The 17,351-nt window shown below is 38.2% G+C and overlaps 1 long non-coding RNA gene across 1 annotated transcript; it reads right to left on the minus strand.

Moving 5' to 3' along the window:
• Positions 1 to 1,201: 1,201 nt before the first annotated feature.
• On the minus strand, positions 1,202 to 13,602 carry LOC147642795 (uncharacterized). The gene is made up of 3 exons (XR_015272944.1): positions 13,538 to 13,602; positions 3,074 to 3,188; positions 1,202 to 1,315 (listed from the first exon to the last, which is right to left on the minus strand). It is a non-coding gene; the product is annotated as an uncharacterized LOC147642795 (long non-coding RNA).
• Positions 13,603 to 17,351: the final 3,749 nt, after the last annotated feature.

Here is a 17,351-nt window from a genome sequence, read left to right on the forward strand (position 1 = left end):
ATTGGAACAGAGAAAGTTACTATCGTGCTTCTTAATTACAACACATGCTCTTGACCTACCAACCGAGTTGCTGCACAGTAATCTGGTCGAAGGCGTGATAAGGCGTAGCGCATTTCGCACGCCTTATCATTGACCTCTTCCAGTATCTCGTCCGGCTCAGTTAGAAAGACATTAATCTTGGCTTACCGTGTACCGTACCAGACCTTGTTGTCGTTAGCCGTTCAGCAGCAAACTCGGCCAAGATTGCCCGGCAAAATTCACGAAGAATTTGATACACAGTGTTTCGGGCAACGCAACGATACTCCTAGGATGATCCCGAGGTGTACAAGGTGAGAGCAATTCTCTCTTTCAAGAGTAATGGCATTTTGGCAGTTAGTATCCTAGTTACTGATTTCCTGTTTACGTTTTGGATGAGCGACATCGTCGTCAATTTTTAAAAACTATCTATTAGGCAGCATTTTCCCATGTCCTCGCGATTGGCAGGTAGGCCGTAAATGAAATCGATACAAAAATCTTTTTACAAATGACTTACAAGTTTTATTTTTTTGTCTCGCCAAAAAAAATACATGTATTGTTTTTATGTTCTCGACCAAGCACACAGCTCTTTTATTGACTTGTAGATTTACAAAAATACATCCGGGTATGCGGACTCCCAAGTACCTCGAACCGAGGACAGGGACATTGGATTAATACTGGACATAGGCATACCTTATAGAGAGCACGTATACTCACAGAAAGGCACCGCAACCGAATCGGTTACGATGCGAGTAAATCTGCTTGGAATGCGTAACAATGGTGTAGGAGAAAATCCCCCACGTTCTCCATTAATGTCATATGCTTAGAAATAAAGCTATTCCTTTTTTTTTATCTGCATCTTTTTTTCAAGGTTAGATGAAATATATTAAAAAAAAAAAAATGTCTTAACGCGGGTTTATAGTTCAATGCGCTCTGTTTTAATACATTATCCATCAGTTCATCCCCGTACATTGACTACAGAACGGAAGACGCGGAAAACTTAAATTTGTATATAAAAACGTAAGATAAAATGAATACGAGTTTAGATGTAGTAATTCGCCAAGTTATCCGCCAAAAGCAAAACGGTGGGTACCCTGCTATCATCTTACAAACCCTCCAGAAATTTGAGAATTTTAGACATGTTTCCATAATAATTTAACAACGTAAAGAATGTAAACGAATACAATAATGATGAATTGTTTCTGCTTTTTTATTATTATTCATTTATGAGAAACATACATATATTTTATTCACATCCTCCATCTTCAAGTCCAGAATATTTGTTAGACGATTGCAAAACCTGAAATAAATATATATTGTTATTAAATTAATCATTTCGTTTAAAATACATGTATATAAATAATTTTATTTATGTACTCATATATGTGAGTGGAAAGGGTGCATCAGTCCAAGGCAAGATCAGCATAGCATTAGCTGATGTATATTCCTAAGCTGATTGAAACGCCGTCCTGTGCAAAGTTACCTGTGGCCTCTGTATAAGGTTCGCAGCTGAGGTGTTTATCCAGCTGTGTTCGAATGTTCCCTTCCCAGGGCCAGGCAACGGAAGTTGCCTTACCGTTTCTAAGGGGCGTAGCCATGGTTTCAATGTCCCAAATATGGGGAAGGTAAAATCCCACTCAGTTTCAGAAATCCAAGGAAATAAGTTGCTGCTTTCGAATGGTGAGACTCTAACTCCGTCGAGTTTAGTGGGAAACAACCATCACTAAGCAATGAGTGGGGGAGGATAAACCCACCAACAGCAGGCGCAGATTATAAGGTCAGTTTCATACTGGCGAAAATATCGCAAAAAAAAGGAGGCAAAAAGCTGACCACCGATCCTTTTGAAATTTCAAACACTATTTCTGTTCATGTTTTGCGAGGTAACGCTGTCGCGTTTTTAAAAATTTTTGTTTTCATAATTTTTATTTTATCTTTTTTTTTCACTTAGAAAAAATTCAAAAATTGGAATTTAAAAAAATCTACAGCGTTACCTAGGGTATTCTATAATCTAACGAATGCATTTTTTTATTTCCGATGATAGGGAACCGAGTTATAATTGGCACCGCAATTCAAATTTTTTTCGAGACACGTCCGAACAGGTGCTACCATTGCCATATTTATTTAGATCAAAAGTTCAAGGAATAAAAGTGGCAGAAAATCCAGACGATATAGTATGGTAGCCAGGACTAACTAGAGCCTACAACATCCATAGGTACCACAGGAGCATAAAAATCATGCTTCGTGGAAGCGCTGAATGTCATTCTAAACATAATCCCAATAGAATATTTTCATCACGATCACAGCAGCCCCAAGCGCGGCATGATTGAAGGCAAGCCTGGGCTGGAAGAACTACCACACCGGGCACAGTGATCCTGGACGAGATAAACAAGAAACACAGACTATATGAAATTGGGACTGTGACTTGGAAATGCATATTCAAAAATATACCGTACAAGGAAGGAATGAAGAAGAGGGAGTGTAACCGAGCCACTCTGCAACGACGGCTGGAGGTTAGGTAGGGGCCGGCATCTTTCTAGAAAACTGGGGAGTGGAAGAGTCCTTTCACCTGTCAAAGTTAGCGACAGCATTATAGGCGGAGGTTCTAGCAATATTGAAACAATTCGAACTCTAATTAAGTCGAGACCTCCGGAATTCCAGGTAAGAATATACTCTTATAGTCTAGCGGGCATCGAATCTCCCGAAACGGCGAGCACTACATATTCATTAGTGCTACAAATAGAAAAAGGCACTATTAAACATCTAGAAGATAACAGGGTATAAACAGTTTGGTAACGACATCCCATGAAATGAGAAAGCTGACGAGTTGGCCAGGAAACAGTCATAGAAAAGCTTTAACAAAACAGAAATTTTCAGACGGAAATTCACGACCATTTTAAACTTCTAGACAACAAGGAATGATGTTGAAGACGGAACACAGAAGATCGAAACTATGCTGATCAGAATGGGACACGAACGGCTGTTATTGACTTCAGACGAAATATATATTTCATAAATGATTAAATTCATTATACTTATAAGGAATGGAAAGTTAACTTACTGGTTCATGATTGGGTTTATTTTTCGGCAGTGGTTGGTCATCACGGTTATGTTTGTTGTCTTCATGAAATCTGTTCTGACCGTTTAGATCAACTTTTTCTTTCAAAGCTTCGGGCCTTAACAGAATAGAGCATAACAAAATATATTATTTATTATATAATATAACTGAGAGGTAACATAAACGTATTTTAATATTAAACAGAGGTATTTAGTTGCTATTAATTGTCTTATTCTACATAGCAACATAATTTTACATATTGAATGTATGGTGATTCCATTGACACAATTACATTATGTAAATTGGTTGTGAAAATATAAATAAATTAAAAAAAGAACACGTGTTAAAATGAGAAAAAACTAAAATTAGCAGAATTTCGTGACACTGGCCTGATTGGAAGACGAAGGGGGAGTTTTTGCGTATATATGCAATGCGATCGCTTGGGTGGGCCCGCAGTTGTATAAAAAGTAACGTAAATTAAATTAGGAAGCTTTCGCTTGAGGTGAGAGCATTGTTAATCGCTGCGATCTTTCTCGGAGTACATCACAATTGGAAGCCTTTTTGTAGTGTCCCCTTGAATAGTGGTTAAGAATTTTGGACGATTTTATCGTGTGTTTGCCCTTCCAACGCGTAATACGTAAACAAGCTATTACCAAAACTTTTTTTTTATTGGACGTTGATGCACTACGGTCAGTACATTCAAGTGGCCCGTAAGACACCAGACACATGCCTGTTTGGGTTAGGTTTTAGTAGGCGCGATGGAAAATATAGGACAGGATACGAGGAAATTGACTACCGGCATGCTGCCAGGTTGTTAGCTTGCATGTTTACTAAGTGTGTTAGTATTAAAGATTTTAATTTGGGAAGGGTATCTACGTAAGAGATTAGTGTGTACAAATCATTATAATCTGCACATAATACTCTAGGTTCATGCAGTTCAAAGGACTTAACCAATAATTTATTTAATTTTTAGGTCATATTTTTTTTTTTTTAGATGTAGAACTTTCCGGCAATAGGTAACTCACTAGCTTTGAAAAAATTAAAAAAAAAAAAAAGATTTTTTTTTGTTTTTACATAATTTTGATGCAAATATCCTTACGGTCATTTTAAGACATTGGGCTTAAAAATATCTCATTATTTGTTGATATTACAGCCATTAGAACTGAGCGCTGCCGGTATGCCTTAAGAGTACTTTCTTTATCTTCTTTTGCGTTTTTCTCAAAACTACATTTTTTAAAACGATGTACATGATTTCTCAAAAACTGCTGGACCGATTTTCTTTAAATTGTTTACACAGCTTCTCTATAACGTTCTCTATGGCATGACGTAGGATTTTATCGATATGATTTTTTTTTTTTAAGTTATACATTTTTAAAACAAACATTTTCAAAGTGCTCCCATTTGCTTAATAATAATAATACTTATATAGTTTATAAAAAAATTGTATTTTTGAATTTCAGATAACCAATGTGGTGTGCAGCATACCATTCTCAAAAAGAAATTTTTTTTTTGACTTGCTTTATCTCCGCCATTTAATAATATTTATTTTTCTTTCAATAAGTATTTTTTAGTTTAACATATGTAATATGATGTACTAATAAATAAAAAGTTGTATTCTTAACAACTTTGTCAAAATGAATTTTTAAAAAACCCTCAAATTTTCAGGCGTTCAAGGTGGTCTACCCCCTTAATTTGTTGCAAAACAGAACAGAAAAAAATTTATTTCGGAGAAAGGCTAAATTTAATTTAATACATTAAATAATACAAATAATACGACAATAATTGAAATAACAAATAATACAATAATGGAAAAAACTTAAACTTAAATCTACAGAGTCCGTTTCAAAAGTAATTTGTTTGCTGTGTACTTCTTTAATGTCCACCTTGATTTAAATACATATAACTTGGTCTAATGTGCCACGATCGATGCAAAGCGCCTACACAATATTTTTAAAATAAAAAAACCAAATAAAACAAAAAATGGCGTCTATGAATGAAAATGGATACAAAACGCCAAGCTTCAGAACTCCCGGGAGAGGATAAACCCCATAAACAGTCAACGATGGACGAGAAGAATATGCTGAGGCAGAGATTAGTCGCGGCATCTCATATAATATCGGAGACCGACGAAGAAGAGTCCCAATCCGAGGGGAGAGCAAGTAGGACTCCCCCCAAACCACTCAGGTGGTGCTGAGATGGCGAGAATCTTGCTTAATGTCGCCGTGTCCTTTATGCCTTCCAGTGACTCGCAGTAGCTTAGTCCCGGCAAGATAGCCAAGAACGAGCCTGAAGGCAAGACCGACCCTAGAAACACCGAAGACAAAGCCAAATTTCTTGCGTAGATCGCGGAGTAAGAGGCCTTCAAAACGGCGAACTCGATCGGCGACCCAGAGCTCGCAAGTGGTTACCGAAAAGGAAAACCGACCACGGTCACCTGTCTGAAGGCCCTAAACCCGGACGTCCATACAGAGGACTAGACGGAGTGCGTTACGGCATTAGGAAGGCCAAGATAAAGGTCTTCCTATCCGAGCCGGACGAGCTACTGGAGGAGGTCGATGACACCAACAAACGTTGGATGATATTGTCATCGACGATAAGTCCCATGATGGTACCCTAACAAACATTAATGTCGAAAATCGTGCTGATAAACCTAAAGCGCAGCTCACACGCCTCAGCAGATCTCACGTTCTTTCCAAGGGAGAGGGATATCGACATCATTATGGTACAGGAGCCTTAGACCAAGGACGGGCCCGGTCCCAGGCGGCATAATACCGGCAATGCTACAATCAGCCAAGAAAAGCGTCTGTAGATGGCTAAAAGCCATTTACGAAGCTTGTATACAACTGACGCACATCCCGCTCTTGTGGAGGGAAACGAAAGTCATCTTCATACCGAAACCAGGCAGATGGGGGCACATCCTAGCAAAAGAATACAGACCGATAAGTCTCACCACCTTTGTCCTGAACGTCCACATCCGGGAGAGACTAAAGGGACATCGATTTTCGGATGCGCAGCACGTAAAGGCAAGTTGTACATTATGTCGAGAAGACATTACAACACAAGCAATACACGATGGCCACCTTACTAGACATCAAAGGCGCTTTCAACTTCGACTTTCCGACTCCATTCTGTGCTCACTCAACTTGTTAGGTATTGAGAGAGGCATAAGAGGGTGGATCGGGGTTATGAGGGGAACGATCACGGCCAAACTGAGTGGCACTCACCTCAAGGGGACTGTTAAGAGAAGCACACCTCATGGCGGGGCTTTATCCCCCCTACTCTGGCTTATAAATATGAACGCCATATTGGTAGAATTCAATATGGGTGGCGTTAAAGCAGTGGCATAAGCAGACGATGTGGTACTGCTAGTATCAGGACCCTATCCTGACGTTAAGCATATGGGCAAAAACCTGCGGACTAGGTATTAGCCCTAATAAAACAGAACTTCACAAGAAGAACCAAGATACCATCATTCAACATGCCCAGCGCAAATGGCATGGAGCTTAAACTAGCGGAGCAGGAAAAGTATCTAGGAGTGGTACAGGACAAAAAGCTCTCATGGACGAAAAACTTTCCGGTAGGAGTTAGAAAGGCAAGCAGTGCTTTCTACTCCTGCAGGAAAATGGAGACAAAGTGGTACGTGGCAGTGGTACGGCCAATCCCAACAGACAGGGCCCTACAACAATATATCGAAGCTGACACGGATACAACGAGCAGGGAGTGCGGAGGCCGTAGGAGCAATGCGCTCATGACCCGCGGCTGCCGTCAATGCTATCCTGAATATAATGCCGATAGAACTGTTCGTAAAGGATATTGCAGCACAGAGCTCAGTAAGACTGAAGGCAAGCAATTGCTAAAAGGAATACGGCGCCGGGCACGGCAAGATACTTGAAAGCATCCGAATAAAGATTAATAAAACAAACGATAAAAATGACTACATGACCGAGGAGTTCAGCTTCGGGAACGCATTCTCGACCTCAAATCCAACAAGGGAAGACTGGAGCAGCGACAAAGTGGTAGTAGAGAACGAGGTATCCCTCTACACCAATGGCTCCAAGAAGGGCTGCGGCGGACTGGGATCTATGCTGAGAATTGGGGAATTGAAAAGGGATTCAATCTCTCGGACCCAGCGACGGCCTTTAAGGCTGAGTTGCTAGCCATAAGGGAAGCAGCTGAACTCTCCTTAGGGCGGGAGCTCGAGTACACCAAAGTACGGATCTACTCGGATAGCCAAGCGGCTATCAAATCCCTAGCCGCCGTGAAAACAAACTCGCGGCTAGTGGCAGAATGCGAGAAGGCCCTTAATAAACTTGCTGATAAAAATTAAGTACAAGTAACCTTGGTACCGGGAAACAACGAGATCCCGGGAAACGAAAAGGCAGACGTGTAGGTTCGGCAGAGCAAAGTACAGACTTCGAATAACCGATCTCCCTAAACGCGATCCAGACAAGGATCCATGACCACTTCAAGCTAAGAACAAAGAATGGCTTAGTAAGAGCGAGCACAGGTCAAAAAATGTTGGCCGAGGTACGACAAAAAACGAACCAGTGAACTGCTATCCAACAGCAAACGGGATATCAGCAGGCTCACGATAGTCATCACAGCACATTGGGCGATCGGACCGCATGCAATGAAGATGGGACTGCCAAATAATACAATCTATAGGAGATGCAAGCAAACTACAAAGAGACACCGAAACATCTGCTCTGCTTCTGCCTAGCGCTAAATAGCACCAGACTTTGCCACTTTGGTGCCTACAAGATGGAGTCACTGGGAAGCATAGGAAAGCTGAAAGTATCGGCAATCCTAGGCTTCCTTACTAACTCATGATGGTACTGATAGTGATCGGGACCACAAATAGCAAACAGAGGGAGTGGAACAAAAAGGAGCTTAGCTCTAATTCGAGGTTCTAGTCTTGGGCCTCACCACTGAAACCTAACCTAACCTAACAAAATAATTGTAGCCAAGACGGAGGAAATATTTAAAGAACAACAATATTGACTGAAGTGAAAGATGATATAAAAAAAATTAAATGTTCTTTAAAATTACTTATTTTTCAAGATAATTGCATTAAGAAATGTTGAGATTGATCAAAATTCAGAACGATCAAAATATTTAAATGCATGGTCGCTTAAACGCTGTTTTGTCATTTTGATGAAGAAATTAAAAAAAAAAAAACATATCTGCGACTAAAACAATAAACTTAAATAAATAACAAATTAATATTATACTCTAACTTTTGTTTATTAATTTGACTAAAATCATTCAGAGCGATTACCTAAAAACGATTTCAGCAAGATCAAGTGCAAAATTTACATCAAATTTAATTTAAAAAAAACCTCCATTTAAAAAAAACTAACAAGCTTTAAGTCATCAGTGCAAGAAATTTTAAAATTAGTTTTACTAAAACATTTCCTCTAGATTCGCAGAAATTGGCGGGTGAACTGATCGACTTCAAAAATCGCTTCCGTTTCGCGCCTGTGCGAAACATTTAATTGCTAAATTACTTTAAATTTAAAACTTTCGAAGTCAATCCTTGCACCATGAAAAAGTTAATAAATAGCTATATTTTGGGCCTTTCAGCACAATAAAAAACTGTAAATATTGTATGTATCGGTATTTAATAAAAGTTGGCGTTAAATTGTAATTTTTCAACAAAGATATGAACACAATATATTATATGGGACCGAGCGGTAGGCCACATCAGCCAATGCTCATTATCCTAAGTTAGCCTTTAGTTTACAACCAACCGCTAGCTTTATATAAATAAATAAATATGGGATATTTATTTTATACGATTTTAAACAGATTGGAGTTTCTTTAAAATACAAATATTATTTGAGTATAATAGATCGATTATGGATAATCCAACAACAAATCCTTGTAAGCCATAGTTATCTTCCCATCTTGTTTATTTAATTTTTATTTTTGCCTACCTTAATTTTCCATGTTGGTAATTTTTCCAGAGGTCTTAGACATAATTCAATTCAATAATTCAAAATGAACCACAGCGATTATAAGGTAGGGAAATGGAGGGTCTCGATACAACACTTTTTTTCAGACCATAGGAATGTGTTCTTTGAAATCTCGATGCCGACACAAGGGACAGCACCAAAACTCAACCCCCGCAACAATAACTTACTTAATCGGAGAATACACACCCACAATGATGAAGCAAAGAGCTAATAAGCGAACTGAGAAAAAATGTTTGGAAGGCCTTTAATACTACGTACAAGGACCGACAGAAGGAATACAAGTACAAAAATCAGGGTCTGGGCAAAATTATACCAGCAATGCTACAGACAACAAAACATGCATGTTTAGGTTACAAACTAACTTCCAAACATGTATATACCACACATACCATTTGCGTGAAAAGAAACAAGAGTAGTTGTCATACCCAAGATTACAGGCCGCTTAGTCTGCACGCGGATACTAAATATACTACTGGGTCGGAGCAATGCTAACGATAGCTGAACAAATTACAAGGGTGCTCACTAAACACAAATCATGGGCCAAAGCCTGCGGATTGGGCATTAACTCAGATATAATGGAGCTTATGCTCTTCACAAGAAGAAGAACAAAGATCTCCAAATAGAAAAATTCTCAGAAGGTATAGAACTACAACTATCGCAAGAAGCAAAGTATTTGAGAGTGGTACTAGATGCGAAGCTGTCATGTAAAAAAAACAACAACGAAAGAGTCAATAAATCAAACATATTCTTCAACTCCTGTAGGAAGATGTCTGAAAAAACTGGGGCATCCAACTAAAGACAATACATGGCTCGGCTCTACAAAGTAGTAGCACTAGTATGGTGGTTGGCATTGACTAAGGCATAGAATACCAATAAACTTACAAAGATTCAGAAATCGGCTTGCGGATGTGCCACTGGTGCACTAAGATTATGGTCCGGGGTAGCATTGAATGTCATTCTATATATAATCCCAATAGAACATTTCATCAGCAACACTGACTGTATGACACCCGATTGCGATTCGGCAATACATATACCACGATGCACCCAACAAGTCAAGAATGGAGAAGAGAGAGTGCACCCAAGCCAGATGACTTTACACCAAAGGCTCGAGGATGAGCTGCGGGGTGTGGGCCGAAATCTTTCGTCAGAACTGGAGAGTCCTTCCACTTTTCCAGGTGGAGGTTCTGCCAATACTGAAACATGTTGAACTCTCATCAAATCGACACCTTCGAAATACCAAGGTTCTCTTATAGCCTTGCGGACATCAAATATATCGCAACGGTAAGCACTACATCAACACTAGCGGCCAACTGCAAAGAGGCCCTAAATGGACCAGCAGAGGAAAACAGGTCTCGGATAGCTTGGGTAATCGGACGACATCCCATGAAACGAGAAAGCTGAAGCTGGCAAGGAGAGGGTGAAAGGAAAGGAAAATACAGACACTCTTGACTCTCTGAACTCAGTACAGACGGAAATTTACGATCATTTCAAATACTATCCCGCAAGGAGTAGTCAAGAAACTATGCTGGCCAAATTAAAAAAAGAGACGGACTGCCGAGCTGATCGCCAAAAAGTAAGAAAACCATCAGAAGATAACGGTAGCCACTGGCCAATAGGCAAGCACGCCTACAAGTTGGGCCTTTCTTACAATCCACACTGTAGAAGTGTCATTGCTGGATTTGTTTATTTGAATTCGTTTTGCCCGCAGGCTATAAACGCAAAGAACAAAAATGAGAAGCTTATAATCAAGATGATAAAGGCCTATTCAATGCATATTTTCGAAGCAGATGTCACTGAAAGTTGATCGACCTAAAGTTGGTGTATTTTACATCTCAAATGATATAAATTCCGCACGTCGTGCTTTCAGTTACCCACATAAATTTTCACAGCAGAAATGGACGATGATGAGCTTCAAGATAAAAGTGTTAAAAATAATAATTGTAAAAAAAAAAATACAGTGAACCAAAATAGAAAAACTTCGAATTTTTGTAATAACGCTTCACTGTATTATTTTGATATTATCATGTTTTTAATTTTCGGGGGAAAGAAATATTCCGATAGACCGATAGGCTGACCATTTTCCTTTAAATATATTAATATCCTTGCAGGGTATTAAATTTTCAGTCTCTTTCTTGCCGCCGAACGAGATAGAAAGCCAAAATAAAAAGGAAGATTGAGGCGTGGAAGAGGTTAAATTTAGAGGTCAATTTTAGAAATGGCAAGGGTCCAAAATCTCAATTTCATCACATGCTGAAATCAACATCCGGCCGTGAAGAACGGCAACAACAACGGTGCGAAGTGCTTTAACTGCTGGCAGCTAGAGTTTCTCAAAAGTAGTGCCTGATTTTGATGGAGTATCAATTCCAATAAAGCACTGATTGAACTGTTACAATCATCAACAACTGCGTTTCGTGTTTAATCGATATTGGTGCTTATGCGATTCAAGAATACAAAAATAATCCATTGCAGAAAAGTTAATCGTACGGCCTTGAAAATATCGGCCAGCTAAGGTATAAAAATGGAGAACCAAATTTATTTCTTTCACGAATAATTAACGGCAAATTCTAGCTAAAAGAGATTTTGGAAATGTGAAGGATTTCTGGGTTTGTTCTGCTAACTTGATATCAACTTATAAGGGCAACTTTGTGTTTAAAAAAATTTATATAAAAAAATTGAGAGACAAATTTAGTTCTTTCACAAATAAATACAAGAGAATTATGAGCAAACAAATTTATGGAAATATAAAAGTTTTCAGGAGTTGTCCTGATAACTTGATATAAACATAGGACATCAAAAAATTACGGTAAGAAATTGAACGGCAGTTTTTTCTTCCACGAAAATTTAACGGAAAATTATGGAAAATTTGATTGTCTTTCTTTGTTATAAATTCCTAAATGCTGAGCCGGCATGTCTGCATGCGCGGCCGATCCTTCGGTTACCATGTAAGCATAACACTCTATCTCTCTTGCGCGGCCGCTGCGCGCGCCGCCTGCTCGGGCAGCTATGTGAATTGTAAGCCAAGCCAATAGATTCTTAAGTCAAGCAGGGCATTCATGAAATGAGCCCGGACTAGAATGGATCAATAAATAGCCACTAGTGCACTAACAAATAAATTAAACTTTTTTTGAACTTATTACACAACGTTTCACATTAACCATTTAGGTTCGTTGGACTTGACGTCGAAAAATTATAAGTATATTTTCTCTAAATACAGCTGAATATTCCCAACGAAGTAGAAAAACGCCTAATAAGGTTTTGGAATCATCGATTTTATTTTGGTAGTCCTCAAAGAATGATCAGCGATAAAGGAGCTGCCTTTACACCACATTCATTTAGTGAATTTTGCAGTAACAACAAGCTGAGCAAATCGGCATTTCAGCAGATGTACCAAGGGGCAATGGCTAAAACGAACGGGTCAACAAAGTTATTAATTCCATACTCTTGCTGACTTTAGCAACGGAACCAGCAAAATGGTATAAGTACAAGTGCGGCACACTATAAACACAAATGTCTTCGCATCGATTAGTTATACGCATTTCGAAGTAATGTTTTGCTAAAGAAAGAGAAATAACGCCAATCCTGAGCTCTTGAAGGTCCTACAAGATGAGATGCTGTTAAACCTATAAGACGAACGCATATGAACTTGGCAAGAAACTAGGCTCCATATAGGAAAAGCTTAAGACACCTTTAAGAAAAAATTTTATAAAAAAAAGAAAGGGACATCATGGTTTCCAGTTAGGTTATCTAGTAGCTATTAAAGGAACGCAGTTCATCGCCACATGGCCACTTATACATCGAAAACAGCCGATACGATTTTAAGGGGGCAGCAGAATTTGAGGGTCCACTACAAACATCAACAAGAGCTGATTTTATGATTACTACAAAGAAAATGACGAGGTAAGTGCAGAGGAGGATGATGCATCTAGAACAGCAGGACGGCCGAAAGAAGGGTGGTGTTATGGGCACCAGATGGCAGAATAGGCGAATAGAGTGGTGTCTTAAAGAGTCGGTCGAGAAGGTTCAGCACTAAGAAGTATAAACCGTCAAAATAAAGTTAAAAAGTAAAAAATTCAGTCGAACAGTTTTTGCCTATTATAATCAATTCTTTAACCTATAAGCTTATTTAATAAAACAGAGTTAATATCAAATTATCTTACATACATATACTTTTTTACATCTAATGCTTTTTGAGTAAGCGCTATAAGTTTATTAAGCTTTGATTTGTTAAAAATAAATGTCATATACAAATATAGATTTATTTTTTAAATTTCTGGTCTTCTAAAGCCAAATGTCATATAATTTCCGATGCAGAATTAAAATTCGAATTAATTACACACATATTTAATTTCTTTTTTGGCTAAGTTATATATAAAAAGTTAATGAAAGGAAGGTGAAAGATTATAAAAGCGCGATGAATATTGGGGAGTTCGAAAATCATAAAAGTTTTATTTTTGTCCAAAGCTTCGGTTGAATAGTACTGTACATTTACCTGTCGCTTTGGGTCTGAGACTCCTTCCATTTACTATTGGTAACTCGTTCTTCACGATGCTCATCTGGAAAGAAAAGTTTATATCATTAGTGGCGACAGTTTTTTTAATGCCCTTGATCGGAACATTTTTAGAAGAAAATGATACCCTTTTTCAGTTTCCAGGAGATTTTTATTTGCATTAAGATAAAGTCATTTTGTATTATTCCAGATTTTTAGACCTTTATTTTATGAACACCGGACTACTATATCAAATAAGACATATCAAAAATCGAATAATAATATTAAAAAAATAAAACCTTGGCGTTTTTCAAATTATTTTTATTTTCTTCTTGTTATCTCTTCCTTAAAATTTCAGAAATTCGGGTTAATTTTCAGAAAATTAGGAGACTATCATAACAAGCACTCCGATTTAATTTTAATAAATTTGTTTGCATAAATAAATCCGTATTTAGTATAATAGCAAATTTTGACCTCTAAACTATAAAATTTATTTTTTTTAAGTATTATTTTCACTAGGTAATTTAAGGCCCTGTTTTAGCATTATTTAATAAATGTTACTTTCTTTTTAATTTTTCCAATATTATTTAGTAAAATTGTCTACCACGCTTTTTTAACTGCTTCAATTAAAGCCCCAAAGTCTCTAAATTGTCTTCCCCCTTCGTATACTTTCGTCGACAAAAGTTTCAAAATGTTCTCCATAATGTTTATGTTAGGGGAGTAAGGCGGCCATTTGACATTTTGGTCTTTAATCCACTGCTTTACAATCCGAGCGGTATAGATCGGAGCATTGTCGTGTTGGTAAGTTCATGGAATTCTACCATACGTCTCAGAAAACTGGGGCACACCCTTTTCGAGCACACTATTGTACATATGGCTTACCATAACATTACTCCACCTGCACAGGCGTGACGACGACTTTGAAAACACTCTTCCCTTCGAAATATCGTGGAAATAGTAATTATATCCATCCGGTCCATCAAGGTTGAACATCTCTTCGTCAGAGAAGACCACGGGTTTCTACTACTTGTTCCACGACATGTGTTGTCGGGCAAGTCGAAGTCGTGCTTCCTAACAAGCATCATTTTCATTCTCTTCAAGTTTTTGGCGCTTAGAATAACTCGTTTTATCGTGGCCACACTTACAATTACTCCGTATTCTCTCTTAATTTTACGAGCAGAAAGGTGGGAATTTGAGACAGTTCGGAAGATAAGTCGTGGTTCCGATGCCTTTGTTAAAATTTTTTTTTCTTTTATCCATATATTTTACATAGTCTGCTTTATTACGAAGAAAATTACTTGCAACGTTTTGACATCGACCGATTTTCTTAGCTATCTCATGGTGTTCAATAAAAATTGATAGATACCTCATATTTCATAGTTCATAATTCTGACGTGAGTGAGGAGTCAACCGCTATGAGGACTCCACTCCCACGCCGGATAGACCGACCATACTGTGCACAGAGCTGGAAAAACATCGGAGCTCAGAATATCCGGCTGTAACACAATAATCTGAGAAGCAAACGAAAGACTATCAGAATACAATTTAGGAAGCTTACTACGTAAGCCTCTTGCATTATGATAGGAAATGGTTAGATAGTTAGTTGGTTCTTTGAGGCGGAGTTAGACGTTAAGGCGCAGTGGTCTGATCGGCCTTAGGAAGAGTTATTCCTTCAGACTGCTTTTTCTTCTTCTTAGCTTCGAAATTCTTGACAGCAATATACTCTGGCCAAATATTTTAAGGCAAATAGCTTCAAGGAGTTCATAAGGGACATTTATTTTGAAAGACATGTCCCTAGCATAAAAAAATTTGATTTTTTTTACCTTTATTTTTAATTGGTCTGCTCTGGTTTTACCTTGTATAAAGGCGAGAACATCTTCCGATGTTTGGGACTTTGAGGGGTCAATATTTGCGACGGTCCGGGCACTCCCGCTGCACATTCGGGTACCGAATCTTCTATAGCGATCGATCTCAGCACTCTTGGAATTAATGCTGAGGTCGAGGGCTGCGCCGAGGGAGGCTGCTGCTGAGAGCCCGTTGCAGGTAGTTGGGGTCCGTCTATATACTGCCCACCAATATCAGCTTTTTTTGCGCCTAGGAGTCTGATTTAATAGCGTAAGGTTATTAAATTGGGTATCCAACGCCAAGAACATTTCAAGAGTTTTGCGATAACATCTTGGAATAAGAAGTCTGTCCCTCAGCGTGAACGTTTATTCTTCACGAGCTTAACTTGCCTCTCTTCTATTCCTCTCTCTTTTCCTCTCCCGCGAAACCGGGCCACTCGAGGGTTATACCTTAATCACAAGGGTATGGCATCACCGATTCGCTAAAAATTTTGAACGCACTTAAGAGAGAACCAACAATTTGTTTTCAAAGAATTTTTTGTTTTCAAAGGAAAAATAAACCTGCCTCGATAGCCGCCGAATAAGCCAGCGATTTATATATCAAATTTAATGAATATATGTTGAAAACTGAAAAAGTTATAATTTTTATTTGTATTAATTTCTCGATCGTTCCTTCGTTTCGTGATATAGTAGTTCGATTTTCAAAAATTTTTTAAACCAGTTTTACAAATAATACAAAAAGGAAATTTGTTAAAATCTTGTTGGAAAATGAAAAGTTATAATTTTTATCGACTAATTTTCCGATCGTTCGTATGGCATCTATATATCTATATGATATAATCATCTAATTTGGCCCATTGCGACTTATATACGAGTGATGAATATAGAAGACTAACTGCTAAGTTTCATTCAATTTTAAAACTGAGAGCATATTTTGCGTAGAAACAGACACACCTACAGACGGACATGGCTAGATCGACTCTGCTGTGGATGCTTCGTTGGAAACTTCTGACTGAACTTATAATAGCCTGCAAGGGTATAATAATTAACACGATTTTTTTAGTTATTATTATGTATAATATGCTTATAATTGCGGTAGACTAATGTAGATATCTTGCTATTTTTTTTACTCAGAAGCGAGCGACTGATCTTCGATGCCGCTCCGCTCTTGGCTTTTCTGTCTACAGTTAACCGTAATCGCAAGCAATGCAAAGAAAATTACATATATGCGAGAGATCCCCATATCTAAAAATTGTTACCGGTATCTTACCACTATAAGTACAACTTTTATTATATGCTTATCAGCCATGGTGCATATTTATTTTAAATTTTTCTTAAAATAAAACAAAGCACAACTGCTGTGGATATAGTGCATGGATTTCTAATGAATACCCTAAAGGTCCACAATCCTAAAATATCTCATTATTTGTTGATACTGAAGTCATTAGAAGTTACCTTAGAATACTTTTTATCTTCTTTTGTGTTTTTTGGTGTACATGATTTCTCAAAAAATGCTCGACCAATTCTCTTCAAAATTTTTACACAACTTCTCTATAACATTCTTTATGGAATGACATAGGACTTTTTCGATACGATTTTTATACGATTACTGGGCACGGCAAGATTCTTGTAAGCAACCGTAAAATTACAAACGAAAAGACTGACTACATGATCGCGGTGTTGAGCTTCGGGAACGCATTCTCGACCACATATCCAACAAGGGAAGACTGGAGCAAGGACAAAATGGCAGTAGAGAACGAGGTTTTCCTCTACACCAATGGCTCCAAGATGAGCTGCGGCGGACTGAGATCTAAGCTGAGAATTGGGGGGATTGAAAAGGCATTCAATCTCTCGAACCCAGCGACGGTCTTTCAGGCTGAGTTACTAGCCATAAGGGAAGCAGTCGAACTTTCCTTAAGGCAGGACCTCAGGGGCAACAGAGTTCGAATCTACTTGGATAGCCATGCGGCTGT

Source organism: Drosophila serrata, unplaced genomic scaffold (genome assembly GCF_035046125.1).
Source record: "Drosophila serrata isolate PLE 108 unplaced genomic scaffold, ASM3504612v1 contig_355, whole genome shotgun sequence".
NCBI lineage: Eukaryota > Metazoa > Arthropoda > Insecta > Diptera > Drosophilidae > Drosophila > Drosophila serrata.